We start from the raw sequence: 20,012 nt of genomic DNA, 5'->3' as shown, positions 1-20,012 counted from the left end.
GTCTGACAGCTCCTGTGTGAGGAAGGATTTGGTGGATCAGGATCCTTCAGCTGAGGAGGGAGAACTGAGCTGGGAAAGGCATCATCCTGTCATAACCATGAGTGCCAGAGAGGGATTCTCCAAGTACCAGACCACAAAAGCAGGGACTTCACCAGGGCTGGAGGGACAGGACACAGGGAATGGCTCCCACTGCCAGGGGGCAGGAATTCTTCCCTGTGAGAGTGGGCAGGCCCTGGCACAGGGTGCCCAGAGCAGCTGTGGCTGGCCCAACCCTGGAATTGTCCCTGATGGAAGGACATTGACACCTGAAACAGGCTGAACTGTGTGTGTGTGCCTGGATTCTCCGTTTCAGGGCGCTGCGGGTGCAGGGCTGTGCTCGGACACCAGGTGGCAGCTGGATCGCTGGAATTCTATGGCAGCTCCATGGCCCTGCTGCAGTCCCTGGGTGCAGAAGCTGCACCCCCAGCGTGGCGTTTTGGGGTGGGGGCAGAGTCCTGGCTGTGCTCCCCGAGAGGTCTGGGGGTTCTGGGGCGCTGTCAGGCCTGGCTGTCAGCAGGGCACAGGAGCAGGGTCTGCTCCTGCTGCACCTCTGTGGCTTCCCTGTGTGAGCTCCCACGCCGCCCAGCAAATCCCTTGGCACCAGGAGCAAGGCCAGGCTGGCGCTGCCCTTTCTCCAGAGAATCTCCCAGGCATTCCCTCCTGGGGAGCAATGAACGTTCTGTCTTCATTTCTCATAAAGAATCACATAAAGTACATCCTTTTCCCTGCTTTCCCTGACTCTGTCCTGCCTCTGTTGGTCCCATGGGCCCAAAACGCAGCAACCCCAAGGCACTGAACTCACTGCAACATTTCCTGGAGCTCAGGCTGCTCAAGTGTGGCAGGAGCTGGGAGGTTTGTGCACCCCTGTGCCTGGGTAGGAAACTGGGATACGATCTTGTTGTTTTTTGTGCTCTCCAGTGCCTGCTTTCCCTGTGGAAGACACCCAGCACGCACTGGGCACTGGCAGGAGCTGATTTTGGGATGTGCTGCCCAGCCAGGTCTGGCATTCAGCCCCCTGAACCCTGTTCCTCCCCTGCCTCATCCCAAAGGCCCAGGGAGCCAGGAGGATTCCCTGCTGCCCCTGCAGGCACTGCCTCAGCCCAGGATGGTTCCCAGTCCCAGGATAAGGTGCAGCACAGCCATGGGATGTCATCCCCTCCTTCCTCTGATCTTTTAGGGGCTGAGAGTTTGGGGATAGAAACGTTCTTTGAAGCCATCTCCCTCCCTCTGTGTGGAGCAAAGGGGGAGCTTGGCAGGCAGTGACCCACCTGAGTGTCCTGATTGTTTTCTGTTATCCGAATTTCCTAGGTGGAGATGGCCGTGGGACTTGGGAGTGTGGATTTGATTCTCCCTGGGGCAGAATTAACCTGCAGGAAGGGAAACCAGAGGTGTTCCCTGAAGGTCTGTGCTGCTGAGCTCAGCCCTGTCTGTGTGGGACAGGTCGGTGACAATTCAGGTCCTGCAGGAGGGCTTGGCTGGGGGGGCCAGGGCACTGCAGAGCCCGTCGGGGGCAGCTTTGTGGCCTGGCTGTCACCAGGAGCAGAGCTTGCTCCTGCTGCACATCCGTGGCCTCCCTGTGTGAATTTCTGGCCTGACAAATCCGCTGCCACCCCTCTGCACTGCTCCCATTTCAGTTTAAATCCCTCACCCTCGTCCTGTCACTGCAGGCTCTGGTTCAGAGTCTCTCTCCACCTTCCCTATAAGCTCTGCCTCAGCTCCATCAGTGCCAGGGCCTGTTAAAATCTCTCTTCCAAGCACAACCTGAATTAAATTCCATTCCGCATTATCCCACACCTCCACTGTGCATTTCCTCTGTCCAGTCCAAACCTGCCTTTTCCAGTGTCAAACCCTTCTTCTCCTCCTGTCATGGCAGGCCCCGATCAAAAGTCTCTCTCCAGCCCCTTTGAATGTGGGGAGCCCTGGACACGGTGTCCCCAGTCTGATGTCACTGGGGGAGGTATCAAACACTGCAGGTCCCAGTATGGACCCTCGTGCTCCTGGTTTCCAGTTGGACCTGGGGCTATTGGCTGTGACTCCTTGGATGCAGCCCCCAGGAATTCCTTACCCATCTTACATAAAAGCATTTCTGGAAGTCAGTGACCCCTTAGGTCCACAAGGTCAGACCCAGGGTGGATTTGGCTCCTGACACATGGATCTGGAGGTGCCCTGGATGGGCAGGGGGGCTTCATCCACCCTCCTGCGGACCCAAATCAAAGTTTCTCTTGAGACTGAAGCTTTGGGGTTTCCTGGCAGTGCTGGGGACCAATCCCCAAATTCCTGTTCCTGGTTCTCTGCTCCTCTTCCCAGCACCCCTGTGTGCTCTTCCCGTGCCCTCAGATTCCCAGGGTGCTCTGGAATCCCTTCCTCTTGCTCACAGGATCTTCTCCAGCCAAAACCTCCCTCCCCTTCCTCGTCCATCCCAGTGTCCCCAGCTCTGTCACCTTTGGGATTCTGCAGTTGTGGCTCCTCTTCCTCCATCCATTCCAGATGTGCCAACGTTGGCTGAGATGTGGCAGCGAACAGAGACAGAAGCTTCTCTCTCCCTCTGGAATATTCTCAGGAAAAATGGAGAAATCTGTCCACAAACCAGGAGCTGGTAAATCCAAAAGTTTCTGCTGAGGACAAGGAACAGGGGGAGCTCAGCAGGGTCCTTCCAGCATCACGGGATGATTTAGGTTCAGAGGGTCCTCTGGAGGGCTCAGGCCCATTCCTCCTGCCCCAGGTAAGGCCTATCCAAAATTCAGGGATTGTTCAGGGCATTTTGCGGTCAAGTTGGAGTCCCTGCAAGGCCAGACGTCGTCCCAGCTCCTCTCAGCATGACTGAGCTGCTTCCTCTGGTATTTAACCACCCTTGTGAAAATATTCTCTTGAAATAAATCGGGATTTCCCTGGCTGGAGCTGGTGGCTCTCACCCCTCCACCTGCTCCCTCCTTTCTCCCGGCGTGGTGCTGGGGAGCACACACTGACAGCTCCAGGGTGCTCTGACAGGGCTCTGGGAGCAGCTCTGGTGGGAAATGAACGTTCCTTTGCTTTCTGCAGGAGAGAGCTCTCTCTTTGGAGAACTTTCTCCCTGGAGTTTGCGAGTGAGAGTGATTCCTGCAGGATGTGTGGGGTCCCTGCTCCCTGTGAGCCCCGGCAGAGGGGGGTGAGGCTGTTCCCTGGAATTCCCGGCAGCTGAAATCATTCCCAATCTCACACACGCAGTCTGGAAGTCCAGGCAGGGTGTTGGCTGGTCTGGGAAGTGTTTGTGCATCCCCTGATTCCCACCTGTGTTTATCAGAGCCTGGAGGGAACTTCCCAGCTCACCACTTCTCTGTAGCACGGCCGAGATTTTTAGCAGAGGTTTACACCTCACACCAGGCAGCGGTGCTGCCCGGTTGTCTTGGGCTGACTTTTCCTGCTGTTTTGGGGCCAGCAGCTCTTTTCCTGCCTTTTCAGCACCGGCCTGGTCCAGCCACGGCAGCGCTCCTGCCCCGGGCGTTTTCCTGAGTGAAAGGGGGCTTTTAACAGAGGACACCTGGAAAAGGGAGTGGGAGCGAGGTCAGGCAGTGTCCCAGGGATGAATCTTTGGGGATGAGGAGCTGCTGCTGTCCCCATCGCTGCTGCCACTGCGGTGGCTTCACCTGGTGACGGTCCCCTGCCACCCGTCACTTTCGGGGAGCTGCAGGTGGCACCTGCGCCCATTGCTGGGGCGCAGCTCCTGCCCGTCCCGGGGCGCTGCCGCGGCACGGAGCGCTCGGGCTCTTCCTGCTGGGCTCCGTGCCGGTGCCTGGCGCTTACTGGGGGGCACTGGGAGCCAGGCCGTGCCCGCAGAGCCCCCCGCAGCCCCCGCAGTGCTCGAGTTGGGGCATCGCCACTGAGGAGCGATTTTTTGGGGCAAGTTCAGCTTTGAGAAGCCCCTGACGGAACCCCGAGCTAGGCCAAGGAGTTCTCGAAGGGACTGCCGGCTTTTTGCGGCTGTCGGGGGCGTTCCGGCCGTGGAAGCGGGGGGTTTCCCCGCGGCCCCCCGGCTGTCCCCGCGTCCCTGCAGTGTGGCTTTCACCCGCCAGGTGCGCGCAGTTGAGCCGCGCTGGCGCCGCTCCCGGGATGAGCTCAGCGCGCCGGGATTGGGAGCCGGGATCAGCTGCTCCCCTGACGTGGCGCTGACGCGGCCCCGCATCCTCCCCCGCAGCCCCCCTGCGCCCCCCGGCCCCCCCCGTGACCTCCTTTTGCAGACAAAGACGGGAAGCGCTGGCTGCGTGCGCATCCCGCCCCTCATCCACCCATCCGCCCATCCATCCATCCCCCCTCCCTCCGCCCCCCCGGGCTCCCAACCTGGAAAAAACAGCTCAGCTCCTATTTCGAGCAGCTTTTGTCCTCCCAAAGTGCTTCCTTTGGGACATTTGTCTTTCTTTCTTCTGCCTGTGACGGGAACATCATTGGGAGTGGGTCTCCCTCTGCTGCGGGGGGCACGGGGGGGTCCCGGCCCCAATCCGCGGGCCTGGCACAAAGCAGCGTCCCCAGGCTTTGGGGTGCCTGGCAATGGGGCATTTGGGGAGCGGGAGCGGGGATTTGCAGGGCTTTGTGCCTGTTGTGGGGCACCCCCGGAGCTCCGGCAGCACCCGGCGATCCCAAACCCCGCTTCCCGCAGCTCCTGCCCAGCCCGGGGCCACCCTGATGTGCCGCCCGTGCTTTCCCGGCGCTGCCGGGCTGATTCACCGAGTGTGCAGGGAACACGGCCGCGCCTGGAGCCCCGGAGCCAGATTTGCGATTTGTTCAGTCCCCCGTTGCCCGTGGGATGAGCTGTCCCGGCACCTCCTCTCCTGATGCCCCTTTTTATGCGGCAACACGGCAAAACCCCCATCTCCTCAAGCCCCGCTTCCCTGCCACCCTCACTCGTCCTCTGCCATGCAGGGGGACATGCCCCTATCATTTAAATAATGATTTATAAACGATAGTAATAAAATCAAGCCCCATCCTGGGTGTCCTCCACTCCCTTCACTCCCAGGCATCACCTGAGAGCTCCAGCTCTGGGTCAGCCTCGTCCTGATCCCCAAAAAAGCGCTGCTCCCTCCCAGGAAAGGCCCCTGGAGGTCTCTCTGCAGTTACATAAATGACACCGGTTATGTAGGGGCTCTCCCTGTGCGGTTTGGGGGGTCGGAGCTGGTACCCCGCACCCCAGGCTGGCCCCCCACAGCCTGGGTGGGCTCACGGGGCTCAGGTTGGGGCTGGGGGTCCCCATTCCTGCCCGAATTCCTGAATTCCATCCTCCAGCGCTGGCATTTGAGCTCCCATCGCCTCCATCAGTGCTTCATCCGCCTCTTCAATTTTTAAAACCTCTTTGCTTTCCTTCCTCATCCCCTCAGCGCTTAAATTCTTACCAAATAAAATAAAATAAAAATTGGGATCCTGGATTTTTTTTTTCGTGTGTTTTTTCACCTCCTTCCTGAGTGATGCCTTTTGGCCCGTTTTGAGCTGATCACAGGAAATTTTTTTGGTGAGATTTCCTTGGAAATTTCAGCCTCAGATCCAGCAGGATTCGGCCCTACCCTGGCACACTCCTGCCTTGAGACACTCAGGGAGCAGCTTGCAGGGTTTTCCACGTATCCTTTCATCCCCAAACCTTTCCTGGGGCCCACACCTGGTCACCCCATTGCGGGTTGGAGCTGGCTCTCCCTTTTTATCCATCTTCAACACTTTTTGCCATCCCACGAGAGAAAACACCGAGTTTTGGGTGCTCATCCTAACGTGGAACATAATAGGAATGAAATGAAATGAAATTTCTCTCTTAAAATGGAAAATCACATCACTGCATAGGGCAGGGGCATTAATGTTTAAGAGCTGTGTGTGAAGTAGGTTGGTTTTAATACGAATTGCTGACATTTTCCTGAAGATTTTGAATGTTAACAACATTTCAGGTGGGAGCTGACTCTCCCCTCGTGTCCACCTTCCTCCCATCCAAAAGAGGAATCACAAACTTTTGGGTGCTCGTCCTAACGAGGAACTTAAATGAAATCTAAAGGGGTTTTTTTTCCCAACGTGGAAAATTAAATAATCGTGTGGGGCACCGGCAGTAATTTTTAGGAGTTGTGTGTGTGAAATATGTTGATTTTAATATAAATTGCTGCCCTTTTCCTGAGGATTTTGAATGGAACACAGCAAGGAAAATAGAAGAGAAAAAAGGGAAGGGAGAGGCAACCAGGGCAGCTCAAGGGGGGGACAAGGCTGCTGAAAAATTTTAAGCAAGAAGAATTTCAGCCTCAGGATTTGGCCCTAAATGGGGTCACCCCATTTCAGGTGGGAGCTGAATCTCCCCCCATGTTCACCTCCAACCCTTCCTCCCGTCCCACAAGAGGAAACACAAAGTTTTGGGTGCCAAAACTAATGCGAAACTTAAAAAAAAAAAAAAAAAAAAAAAAAAAGTTTTTTTTCAAACCTGGAAAATTATATAATTGTGTGGGGCACTGGCAATAATTTTTAGGAGCTGTGGGTGTGACGTGCACTGGATTTAATACAAAATACTCTCCTTTTCCTGAGGATTTTAAATGGAACACAGCAAGGGAAGTACAAGTGTAAAAGGAGAAGGAGAGGCAAGCAGGGGAGCTCAGGGGGGGACAAGGCTGCTGAAATAATTTTAAGCAAAAAGAATTTCAGCCTCAGGTCCAGCAGGATTTGGCCTAAGCCCTGAAATAAGAGTTGGATATTCAGGGAGCAGCTTGCAGGGTTTTCCACGTATCCTTTCATCCCTAAACCTTTCCTGGGGCCCACACCTGGTCACCCCGTTCCAGGTGAGTGCTGCTCCTCCCCTCATACCCATCTTTAACCTTTTTTGCCATCCCATAAGAAAAAACACCAACTTTTGGGTGCTCATCCTAATGCGGAACTTCAAATAAATGAAATTTAATGGCTTTTTTCACACCTGGAAAATTCTATAATTGTGTGCGGCATTGGAAATAATTTTCAGGAGCTGTGTGCATGGAATATTTAGGGGTTTATACAAAATACCGTTAATTTTGGGGAGATTTTGAATGTAACACAACATGGAAAGTACAAATGTAAAATAGCTGGCAGGGAGAGGAAACCAGGAGAGCTCAGCGGGTCACAAGGCTGCTGAAGCTTTTTAATCGAATAATTTGACTATCCCAAGAAATTTAATCGCCCAGTTGGGAAGATTTGGGGGTTTTTTGGCTGCCTGGGGCCTGTGGGGCTGGAGCAGGGCTGGCGAGCTCCTTGCCCCCCCCAGGCTCATCCAGCAGCAGAGGGTGCCCGTGCACTGCTGTGCAAATCCTGCTTCTCCCTCAGCCATCTTAGGGAAAGGGTTCCCTTCCCGGCAGGCTCCATTTTATGTTCCTGACGCAGAAAATAAAAAGGTCAGCACGGGGGGGTGAGAGGATGGGCCGGAGGGGGATGCGGGACGTGCTGAGGCAGAGCCTGGCTGAGGTTTTTGGGGCGCCGGGGCGGGATGTGGGGCTGGAGAGGGATCGGTACCCAGGGAGGCACGGGGAGAGGGGCTGCAGGGGCGGGAGGGCAGGACTGGGGAGGGGGGAGGTGGAATTCCAGCTGAAATGCTGCCTGGAGCCCCCCTGGCAGCCCACGGGGCTGGGGGGTGCCCCCCTCCCTCCATCCCTGCATCCCTGCCTGCCCCAGGATGCTGCAGCTGCAGGGCTGCTTTTTTTAACCCCTGTCTCCACGGGAGGCTGAGCAGCTCCCCCAGGGTGCCTGGAAACAGGATGGAGCTCGGGATGGGATCAGGATGGAGCTCAGGATGGGCTCAGGATGGGCTCAGGATGGGCTCAGGATACAGCTCAGGATGGGCTCAGGACAGAGCTCAGGATGGAGTCAGGATGGGATCAGGATGGGCTCAGGATAGAGTCAGGATGGAGCTCAGGATGGGCTCAGGACAGAGCTCAGGATGGGCTCAGTATACAGCTCAGGATGGGCTCAGGATAGGCTCAGGATGGAGCTCAGGATAGAGTCAGGATGGGCTCAGGATGGGCTCGGGATGGGATCAGGATGGGCTCAGGATGGGCTCAGGATGGGCTCGGGATGGAGCTCAGGATAGAGTCAGGATGGAGCTCAGGATGGGATCAGGATGGGCTCAGGACAGAGCTCAGGATGGGCTCAGGATGGAGCTCAGGATAGAGTCAGGATGGAGCTCAGGATGGGATCAGGATGGGCTCAGGACAGAGCTCAGGATGGGATCAGGATGGGCTCAGGACAGAGCTCAGGATGGAGTCAGGATGGAGCTCAGGATAGAGCTCAGGATGGAGTCAGGATACAGATCAGGATGGGCTCAGGATGGAGCTCAGGATAGAGTCAGGTTGGAGTCAGGATGGAGCTCAGGATAGAGCTCAGGATGGAGTCAGGATAGAGCTCAGGATGGAGTCAGGATACAGATCAGGATGGGATCAGGATGGAGCTCAGGAGAGAGCTCAGGATAGAGTCAGGATACAGATCAGGATAGAGTCAGGATGGAGCTCAGGATGGGATCAGGATGGGCTCAGGATGGAGCTCAGGATGGAGTCAGGATGGAGCTCAGGATGGGGTCAGAATGGGATCAGGATGGGGTCAGGATGGAGCTCAGGATAGAGTCAGGATGGAGCTCAGGATGGAGCTCAGGAGAGAGCTCAGGATGGAGTCAGGATACAGATCAGGATAGAGTCAGGATGGAGCTCAGGATGGGATCAGGATGGGGTCAGGATGGAGCTCAGGATAGAGTCGGGATGGAGCTCGGCTTTCAGCCCTTGCCAGGCTCCCCAGCCCAGAGGCACTTTCCTGTTTTCATTGTTCGGGACACCCAGATCTGTCCTTGTTCTTTCTTTCCTTCCTGCCTGCTCACGTTCGGGAGGGGGAGGTGGTTGCCCCAGGTCCATGACCAACAAATCCTGGCAGCGGCGCCTTTCCCAGCTGCCTGGAGAGTCCCAGCGTTGCTGTTGAGCGATTTTTGTCATCGTCCCTATTTGTGGGAGCCTTTTTTGGTTACTCATCGCTGCATCCTCCGTGCTGTGCAGCGCTGAGGGGTGAGCAGGCTCTCCCCAGCCCGCGATACGGAGCCGCCCAGGGATCCCAACTGCTTCCCTCACCCGCCCACCCAAGGGTGCTCGGGATGGGCTCGGGTGGCTGCGGTCCCGTCCCGGCCCCGGCCCCTCTGTGCCCCGTGATGAGCACAGCACATCTGTCCCTTGCAGGAGGGGTCTGTGAACTTCCCAAGGCTTCCTTTGGGAGTGTCCGTGTGTTTTCCAGGCCGGGGAGTGCAGCTGCAGGGTTTGGGGAGGGATTTTTTTTGTGGCACCTCACGCCTGAGAGCCGAAGTGCTGGGCTTCACAGGAACGTGCGCAGAGATAATCACGGCTGTCGGCACTCGCGACAAGCTTCCAACCAGCCGGAGCTGCCAGCTCCAAAACCTGCCCGAGGTGTGGATTAAATACTTCCAAATTTGGGCCAAGCCCGTCAGCGAACTGGAACAAAAAAAACCCTGGGAGAGCTGATTTGTCCCAGTCTGTTGAGCTGAGTCTGCTCAGACAGCTCAGAGCCAGGGAAGGGGGGAGAAATCCCTGCGGGACCAATCCCAGGAATCTGCTCCTTCCACGTCCTGGTTGTCCTTGTGCCTATCCTACATCCCTTTTATTCCCAAACTCTTTTATTCCTTTCCTAACGCCCTGCTCTGGCAGCTCGGTTGGGTTTTGGGTCAGTTTTCACCCCGCCGCTCCATCCCCTTCCCGCATGCACGAGGACGCTCCCGGGGGAGAAAACAAACATCACGAGATCCCTCTGTGGTTTCTGGGGACGCTCACATCAGTCCGAGCGACATTTCCTTTAAATCTCCCGAGCTAAAGCTCCCTTTGTCTGCCATCTCGCGCCTGCCCGGATGGAAATAGGTCAGTGGTTCCGTGCCGGAGCCGCCTGCGGGGCGAGCGCCGGCCCCGGGCGCCGGGCGGGCTGCGAGGGGGGCACGGGGGGCAGCAGGGCCGTGGGCCAGCTCCGAGCGGGGGATGCTCGCCCTGCCCCGCCCCGTGACCGGGCGGGAGCGGCTCCGGGGGCTGGCGAGGGCGAGCAGCACCCCCCGTGGTTGGGGTTCTGTGGAGGCTTCTCCTCCTTCCTGTGATGCTTTTGTTGGGGCTGCCCAGAAAGAGAGGGCAGATAAAATTAAAGGAATAAAAAGGTTGTTCTATTTATTGAAGGGCCTTCAGGTGGATTTCGGGCAGACACCCAAAAATAGACGATGGGTCACGGGTTTTTTGCACTTTTGGAAGTTTGCTCCAATTGTATATCGGGGGTTAATCTTCCAATTACAGCTTCAGGTAATGAAGTGATTTACCCCAAATTCACTTTTCTTTACCCCCCAGCTCACTTTTATTTGGATTTCTCTGTCCTGACACAGTGAGGCGTGCTCGGCTCCCAGGCCCGGAGAGGAATTCTCGTGTCAGGGCAAGATGGGGAAGCAGCAGCTGACACTGCCTGTGGGGTTTGGAGTTACACACTGGAGAACTGCGGGGTTACAAACAGATGGAAAATACAAAAGCTAAATCCCTAAGGCATCATCCGTGCTCGCGGTGCAGGTTTTGGTTTGTGGGCGCCCCAGGACGGGCACAGCCCCCGTTCCTGCTCCCTCCAGCCCGGGCTGGGTTTTCCAGCGCCGGGCAGGGGATGCCCCAGTGCCCCCGTCCTGTGGGGTGGAGTGAGGGGGTGGCACAAGGGTGGGAGCATTTTCCAGGTGGCGTTCCCAGGATCATCCATGCTCCCGGGGAAGGGTGTCCGTGCCAGCCTGGCTCCTCTGCCAGAGGAGGGGCGTTACCCAGGCTGGAAAGGTTTAGGGGCTGTGAGGATGTTGAGCATCTCCCCGGTCGCTTTTCCAGCACCAAACCTCCAAACGCTTTCCTGAAGCACTTCCCCTTCCCCTGGGCCATTCCAGAAATCCCTTGGATTTCAGGCTCTCGCACTGAGCTGGGGTGTGCAGGTGGATTCTGTGGATGTGTCAGGGTGGATGCGGTCGATATCACCTGTGCATTGAGCTCCTTTTTCACACCTGCAAAGTTCTATAATTGTGTGCAACACTGGCAATATTTTTTGGGAGCTGTGTGAGCTAAATATTTTGGTTTTAATACAAAATACTGGTGGGGGGGGGTGGAGAGTTTGAATGTAACATGGCAAGGAAAATAGAAGTGTCAATGGTGGCAGGGAGAGGCAACCAAGAGAACTCAGTGGGTCACAAGGCTGCTGAAGCTTTTTAATCAAGTATTTTGGCTATCACAAGAATTTTAATCACCCAGTTGAGAAAATTTGGGGGTTTTTTTGCTCGCTTTAACGAGGTTATCTCACTGAAGATATCCATGGATGGAGGAGCGCTTCTCCTAAAAGGGAAGGGTGAGAGAATTGGGATTGTTCAGCCTGGAGAAATCTCTGGGGACACCTCAGAGCCCTTCCAGCGCCTAAAGGGGCTCCAGGAGACCTGGAGAGGGGCTGGGGACAAGGGGCGTGGGGACAGGACAAGGGCTCATGATTTTAACTAAAACTGGAGGAATTCAGTCAGGACATAGGGAAGAAATCCTTCCCTGGCAGGGTGGGCAGGGCCTGGCACAGGGTGCCCAGAGCAGCTGTGGCTGCCCCTGGATCCCTGGCAGTGCCCAAGGCCAGGCTGGACACTGGGGCTTGGAGCAGCCTGGGACAGTGGGAGGTGTCCCTGCCATGGCAGGGGTGGGATGGGATGGTTCTTTAAGGCCTCTTCCAGTCTGAGCTATTCTGTGACTCTGTGTGACCTCTCATACAAGCAGAGATCCTATCGGCCCCTTCTGCTAACAGAAAATTTGCGTTTATCCCGCTTTTCCCCCTCTCCACCTCCCTCTCCGTGCTCCTTGCAGCATCTCTGCGTTTCCCCTGTAGTGTCAGACTAAGGGTCACCAGCCAGGCTCACACACACGCCTTTATCCCCCAGTCTGGTGCCTGTGCTAAACATCAACAATCCTTTCTCTGATGTGGGCAGGAGGAAAAAAAAAAACGGAGAAAGGAGAAAAAAAGGGGAAGGGAAAAACTCCCCAATGGCTACCCGGGATGAGAAACAGCAGGAGTCTCCCTCAATAATCCCCTTCTCCAGAGCTGCAAGGAGTCCCCAGGTTTGAAGTGCTGTTTGACCTTTCCTTTGTCAGTCCCGAGGCTGGAGGTGTTGATCGGAGCGGGCTTTGATCGGGAGCGGACGCGGCAGCGCTAATTGGGCGCTAAGCTCAGCCCTGGGCCGTGTTTAGCGCTCGTTTTAATGACCCCAGTCCCGCATTGTTGTCGCCGAGGGTCCTGGGCTGAGGTCAGAGCACAAAGAAAGGGCAGGAAAAGGGAGAGGAGCGGTTGTAATTAACCCTTCTAATCGCTGCCGCACACAGCACGGGCTGGGCTGATTTCGAGATAAGCTTTAGAGATCCGCGGCTTAGGGCGCTGTGTGCGCTCGGGGTTACTCTTAGGGCTGGATTTGGCAGCTTTCCCAAGGAAAAAGCCACTGGAAAATCTCTTCTGCCTGGCCTGCCTGCCCCCGTGCACTGTCTGGCGGCAGGGCCTTTTATTTCCGCAGTCTCCTTTTCTTCCCCATCCTGCTTCCTGGGAATGGGTTTTAGTTATGACCAGCCAGCAGTGAATTTAAATTATCTAAATAATAATAATAATAATAATAATAATAATAATAATAATAACAATAATAATAATAATAATAATAACAATAATAATAATATTTTTTATTTTTTAAATATATATATATATATATATATTTTTTTTTTTTTAACAAAAAGAGAGAGAGGGAGAGAGAGAGAAAGAGACCAATGACTTTCACCTCCTCGGACAGCAATTATTCCCTTTGGGCTGCTGAATTCCAGCTTTGTTCCCTCAGTTTCCAGAAAAACTGACTCTATCCCCGTAGGGAAGGCAGCTTTATCATCACATTTCCATGTGGGGGGGGCATCTACACCAGGGAGTTTTGGACTTGATGGGTTTTGAAGATGCAAGCAATATTTATATATATATATATATATATGTTCTAGAAAATCTATGTTCCCTGCCCTTGTTCCCGTTCAGAAATGTGGTTGCTTGGCTTCACACCCCCATCCTGCTTTTTTTAAAGGCAAGGAAAAAAGAAGAATTAAGAGCTCCCTATTTGTCTTCCCAAAATATCCTGAGAGGGTCTCAGTTGTCCTGGTTTTTTAAGGGAAATCCTGGATTGTCCACAGTGGAGAAATCTGGTGTTTAAAACGGGAAAACTCCAGTGGAAAAAGTAATTTTCTCTGGAAACACTTCATTCCAAAAAGAAATAAAAATTTTGGCTGTGCAATGTCGGTAGGAAAATCTCATTGTGATTTTTTTTTTCCCCCCTTCTTTCTGCCGTGCAAGAAGTCAAATGTAAATTGTCAGAACTAAAAAAAAAAAGTCTCCTGCAGAAGAATTTTAACTTTTCCCTGCCTGTTTAGCCTCGCTGGGGGATGATGGGGGAGAAGGGGGTGAGGAGGGAATGGGGAGAGCAGGAGCCCGTGGCTGAGTCCTGACCCAGGGATGGGGCTCCCTAAAACCTCAGAGCACAACAGGGGAGTGGAAAATGGATCCGGCGTTGTTCCCAACACGAGTTGATGGAACACCTTGGAAGTGGCTGCTGCTGTCATTTTTATTTTTCCTTTAATTGATCAGAGCACTATTTTTACCCAGTTCAGATGCACTCAGGGCTCTGAGGCCGCTCTGGGAAGGACGATGGCTCTGCCCTTGCTGATTCATCCAGCCCCGGCTGAGGATCTTTCTGGAAGCACCTCCTGTGCCCAGGGGTGTGTAACCCGTCTGGAGCTGGCACCCTGAGATCCTCCTTCCTCCTCCTCCTCAGCTCCTGGGTACACTTATAAATCCATTTCTGGCCCTGGTGATGGACACTCAGGCTGGGATCTTCTAACGAGGGCGGGGTGTGATTCGATTTTAGGAAGGTCAGGTTCGATTTTAGGAAGGAATTCCTCCCTGGCAGGGTGGGCAGGGCCTGGCACAGGGTGCCCAGGGAGCTGTGGCTGCCCCTGGATCCCTGGCAGTGCCCAAGGCCAGGTTGGACACTGGGGCTGGAGCAGCCTGGGACAGTGGGAGGTGTCCCTGCCATGGCTGGGGTGGGGTGGGATGAGCTTTAAAGTTCCTTCCAACCCAAAAGCTGGCCCAAGGATGGGGTCTGAGTGCAAACCTGCTCTCCAGTCAGAATCTGCCCGTTTAGAAAATGGTCCTGTTGCTGTAACAAGCTGGGAAGCAGCCCAAGAGCAGCTGTTTCTCATTAAGTGCCTGTTTCCAGTCCTGTGGGGCTCCAAAAAGCAGAAGGTCTCGCGGTGAGGTGCCTGTGCTGCCGCAGGACCTGGGCACGGCCGTGCTCCGTGGGGCTCAGCTCGGGAAGCATCTCTTGGTCTCTGCTCAGAGGTTTCTGCCTCATCCCCTGCTGATTTCTGTGCTTGTCGCCGTGCTGGGCTCTGCCTCAGGTCAGCAGGAGGCAAATGTCTGACGGGGCTGAGGCCCGCGGGGCTGCGGGAGGCATTTAATGCTTTCTGCACCCGATCCTACAGGCGGGAGCTGAGGATGGCACGGAACAGCCCCGTGCCTGCACAGCCCCTGCTCCTGCCAGGGGGGCACAGGAGGGTCCGGGCTGGGGGGGACCTTGAAAGGCCCCAGTGCCACCCCAGCCATGGCAGGGACACCTCCCACTGTCCCAGGCTGCTCCCAGCCCCAGTGTCCAACCTGGCCTTGGGCACTGCCAGGGATCCAGGGGCAGCCACAGCTGCTCTGGGCACCCTGTGCCAGGCCCTGCCCACCCTGCCAGGGAACAATTCCTGCCCAATCTCCCATCCAGCCCTGCCCTCTGGCAGTGGGAGCCAATCCCTGTGTCCTGTCCCTCCAGCCCTTGTCCCCAGTCCCTCTCCAGCTCTCCTGGAGCCCCTTTAGGCCCTGCCAGGGGCTCTGAGCTCTCCCTGGAGCCTTCACCAGGTGAGCAGCCCCAGCTCTCCCAGCCTGGCTCCAGAGGAGCTCCAGCCCTGGAGCATCCCCACGGCCTCTGGAATCCCTCCAGCAGCTCCAGCTCCTTCCTGTGCTGTGGCTCCCAGGGCTGGATGCTCCAGGTGGGGTCCCAGGAATAACCCAGAGGATTTCCAGCTCCTGCAAGCACCTGGTGCTGGCCAGGCTCCCACTGCCTCCTGCACAGCCCTGTTTTCCTGATCACATTTTTCCCTGACCGGATTTCCCCCCGTCCACCTCCAAAAAACCACAGTCCTGGGGTCAGAGGTGATCCCGGGGAAGGCACGAGGATTGCTGGGGATGGGGAACGGGGAGCTGCGTCTTGGCAGCTCCGAGCAAAGAGGATTTTAGCTCCTTGCTGAGCGTGCACAGCCCGGGGCTGCATCCCGGAGGTGCCGCCGTGGGAACCCCTTCCGCTGAAAGCTGTGGCTGTGCCGCGCCGCGCGGGGAGGGAATTATTGACGGGATAAGCGGATGTGATGCCCGGGAGGAAGGACATCTATTGTTCTGTCCGGGATGGAAGGCTGCTGCTGCTGCTGTTGCTGAGTCAGTGGAGGGAGGAAGGAAAGCAGGAGCAGGATGTGGAGCGCAGATGCATCCGTCCCTGAGTGTGCCCCCAGCGCTGTGCTCCGCCTTACCTGCTCTGATACGGACATCCAGCTCCAAACCTTCTCCTACAGCCAGTAAATCCCAGCCTCTCCCTTGCCCCAGGCTGAGCCGAAGCTGGGCCGAAGCTGGGCACTCGCTTCTCAGAATCTTTTCACTGTCCCAGCTCTCAGCTTCGGGCAAATCCAAAGGAATCCCGTTTTTTTTCTCACCTTGGAGACAACATTCAGATCTCCCCTGGTGCGTGTGTCCCAGAGCAAAGCACTGTGAGAGAAGCGCGGGGACAGGCTGGGTGCTGCCTTGGGGTGTGTTCGTGCTGCGGAGAGCTCAGATGTGCCTGGGAAAGGCAGGGGAGCACCGGCGTGATGAGCTTTGCCGTGCTCTGAGCACACTCCGCGCCCAGGATCACATTTCCCAGATCTGCCGCCGAGAGTTTGCCCGAATAAAACGATCTTTGCGTGGATGCACAGAGAGGAGATGAGCCCCGGTCCTGGCAGGCAGGGCAGAGGGGCTCTCAGAGGGTTCATCTGGAGTCCTGATGACTCCACGATAGACACTGCTCCTGCTCAGGGCAAATATTTTAGGAATGTCCTTCTCTATTTTTATGTCTTTTTTTTTTTTTTTTTTTTTTCCAGCGTCTGCTGAGAACTTGAAGAAAAGCTTAAACAGGACAAGAGGATGGATTTTGAATATTCTGAACGTCCCAGCCGACACAGATAAGATAAGAGTGACAAACCTGTGGGGGAAAAATTGACAATATCCTTTTGCTTTTAGGGAGAAAAATGTTTGAAAGAGGATGTGAGCTGTGACAAAAGGAGCCCGTTTCGCCTTGTCTGCCCTTCACACACACAGGAGGTGCAAATGTCACCCGAGCACTGAACAGATCAGGCTGGGTTCGGCTTTGAGCACCCTTGAGCTTCTCTGGGCAGCTGTGCCAGAGCCTCACTGCCCTTCCAGGGAAGGATTTCTTCCCAAAACCCACTTCCAGCTGCCCTGCTGATGCCTTGGGCAGGCTGACCCGAAACAGAGACTGGACAGAGCTGGAGAATAAAGCAGAGATTTATTGAAAGCCCTTTAGGGTACACCTGGGGCAGGACAGGGCCAGGGCTACACCCAAGGTGGACCCAAAATGGTCACAAAATGGACCCAAAATGGTCACAAAGTGGACAAAAGGTCACGAGGTCTCACACTTTGGTAAGTTCTGGTCCATTTGCACATTGGGGTTTCATTGTCCAATTCCAGCTCCAGGCTGTGAGGTCCCATCCTTGTTCCTCCCTCCAGCCACCCTTGTTTGTGCTTTGGGGCTGGAAGCTGTCCTTGGTGTGCAGCAGGAGCAGGATTTGTTTTGTGTCGCTGCTGTGTGCAGAGAGCTGAGTGACGCTGAGTGTGAGCTCAGAGCTGCGCCCCTGGGCAGCACAGAACGTGAAATACAGTAAAGATAAAACTGAAGGCATCCCTGCCATGACCTCTTTAACTAGAGCAGATTTCTCAGAGCCCCATTGCTCAGCTCTGCCGTGCTCCTCACTTCCCCTTGCCCAGAGGATTTAACCCCTTTTGTGCGGGTTTCCCCTCCCGCCCATCGCAGCAGCTGCCCCTGCTGTCCTGCAGAAGCTGCCGTGGGCGGTCAGGAAACGCGATCTGCAGCACAGTGAGAGCAGCAGGGAGCAGCTGGAGGACGTGGATGGGCTGCAGCTGGGTGTTTGGGGCAGCAGGAGCTGTGGGCTGGATGCAGAGAGAGCTGCAGATGAAGGGAGATGCTCTGGAGCTGGATTCCCAAGGATGGAGCCTCGGGGCATTTTATGAGAGGAGAATTCCCCAGAGCAGCAACGTCAGGTTTGCCTGCAGAGCCCCACCTTTGTCTGAGGGACGTCTCCTAGCAGCCAACCATGTGCAAAACCTGAGAGCCTTCTCAAAGCCCGGAGGGGAGCACCCCCCGGTGCCTTTTTGGCCCTCCAAAAGGCAGCAATCTGCATCCCACCCCAAAGCCTGTGCCCCCCTTCAGGGCTGCATTCCTGCACTCCCTCTCCTCCTGGATCATTTCCTGGGGAGCTCGGTGGGTGTCAGCACCAGAACTCTTTCCCCTCTTCCCAAGCCCTGGTGCAGTGCCAGAATCCTCTATTCCAGCCACACACATTGCACATTTATTTCAAATGTGGTTTCAAAGGGAGGAGGGGGACAGCCCATAAATATTCCTTCCCAGGGCTGTTGCCTGCGCCTGGGAATGCCTAAAGCAGTGGGGTGGCTCTGTGGGACAGCCCCAGGTGGCTCTTTCATCACCCCAAATGTGTCCCTACCTCTGCGTGAGTAAATCCTCCCCTGGCAGGCAGAGTTTTGGGGAGCAGAGAGGACCTGGCCTCGCTCCTGGCACTGCCTGTATTTTCACATTTCCACTTTGCTGCCTGGCTCCAAGCACGCTCAGGGACACGGATGTAGAACAAACCCTGTCGGTTTGTAATAGAGCAGCCATTCCCTTCACCTTTTGGCGACATTACCCATGAAACTCAGATGTTAGTGTAAATTTGGAAGCCTGCTGAGCCTGCAGCCGCCCCAGGCGCAGACCTGCAGCCCTGACCCCCCTCAGCAGCTGTGGCTGGTCTGAATTCCACCTTCTGCTTGGCCCGGGAGGTTAATGTGCCTCTGCGTGTCCCCTGCTGTCCCCACGGTATGCGCCTTGTCCCCGGGCCTGCTCCCTGCTACCAGATGCATTCCTCGCCTCCAACATATGGCCTCAATTACTGTCCCTCTCCCTTGATTTCCTGCCTCTCTGGCTTTCCTGAAACCCATCCCCTCCTCCTGGCAGCTTGAGCTCCTGCAGTGAGATGCTTTGCAAGCTCTCACGTCCCTCCCTCCCTCCCTGCTGCTGCTTTGCTGCCTCTAACGAGGGGGCTCAGATCCAGAGCGGGCTCAGATGAGGCTCAGAGCCCCCCAGGTGCTGCCACCGAGCCCAGGAGCCCCGAGGGCCCGGCTGGCCACAGCCAAAGTGCCCAGCCCAGTGCCCGGCAGGGCTTTGTTCCATCTCCTCTGCACACAGGTCCCTGCCCTCCTCAGCCCCCATTCCACATCACCCTTTCCAGGGCAGTTTTCAGCCAACCGCTGGATTTGCAAGGCTCCGGCTCCTTTTATTGCCATCCCCTCCTGAGGCCGGGGGCTTTCCAAGCCTCTGCCCTTTGAAAGGAGCCTCAAAGCTCTCCGTGTTTCCCCTGGGTGCTGCTTGGCCTCTTTCCTGGGCATTTACCCCACGTGCCTGTGGCTCCCGCCTCTCACGGCTTTGGAGGAGGGGAGGGAGCTCTGGCAGTGGCTCTTCAGCCCCTTCCTGCCTCCCCGGCCCCGCAGCATCGGGGGGCTGCAAATCCTGCGGAATCCGAGCTCATCCAGGCCGCCGGGGGAGCTGGAGCCGGTTGAATCCCACAAACGAAGCCGTTAATGATTCCCATCCCCGCGCTGGCATGGTTCGGCTCTGGGAAAGGGCTCTGGCCAGCCGCTGTGCCAGGAATTGTAGCTCCAAAGGAGCGCTTTCTTTCTGTGTCAGCTTTCACCCGCGGCCCCTCTGGATTCCCCTGGTGCCTGCAGATGCCGGAGTTTCCAGGGCTCCTGCTGTTACAATTCCCTGTGACTTTTCCCTCCCGCCCCAGCCGTGCGGCTGTGTGATGGGGAGGGGTGAGGAAGGCGCTGCTGGCTCCGTGTTCGCTCCCTGTCCCCTCCTTCCCTAAGCGTAGGAGAGGCTTTTTCCCGGGATGAGAACGGCTCAGCAGCCTTTGGGAGAGGCAGGAACAGCTGAGAAGCTGCCCCTCTGAAAGCAGGGGTGCAGGGGTGGAATTTGGGGCGCAGCTGGGGATAACAACAGCTACAGCTGAGGAGCTCCACAGCCACGCGCAGCTGCAGCAGCCCCATTGCACAATAAGGTTTATGTATTATATATACACAGCTTTTAATATATTATATGCTATATATTGTGTAATAAAGTGCATTGTAATAAGCCTGGACGCTGTTTTCTGATTTTCCTGCCCACAGCAGGAGCACAGTGGTCGAGCAACCGCTGACGGAGTCACCGTCCCTGGAAGTGTTCGAGAGGTGTGCCTGTGCTTTAGAGCTGAACACTGTGGTGCTGTGAATCTGATGATGTTAAAGTTGCCTTTTCCATTATTAATTATTCTGTGTGGCACCTCCCTAAATTCCTCCTCACCTTCTCCCGATGCCTCTTGCTGTTGCAAGCCGTGGTGGAAGCACGGAGAAGGGAAAGTCAAAACTTCTGGATTCAAATATAAAGGGTTTTAGAAATCCTTGCGTGCACAGAAGCTGGAGGGGAGCTGATGAAGCGCAGAGGTGAGGATCCAGGTCACACCATCCTTCCTCAGCCTCCCACACCCCCCGAGTGGTTTGGAATGAGTTCA

Source organism: Hirundo rustica, chromosome 14 (genome assembly GCF_015227805.2).
Source record: "Hirundo rustica isolate bHirRus1 chromosome 14, bHirRus1.pri.v3, whole genome shotgun sequence".
Taxonomy (NCBI): domain Eukaryota; kingdom Metazoa; phylum Chordata; class Aves; order Passeriformes; family Hirundinidae; genus Hirundo; species Hirundo rustica.
The sequence above is the reverse complement of the archived record's forward strand: the minus strand, read 5'-3'. Positions refer to the sequence as shown.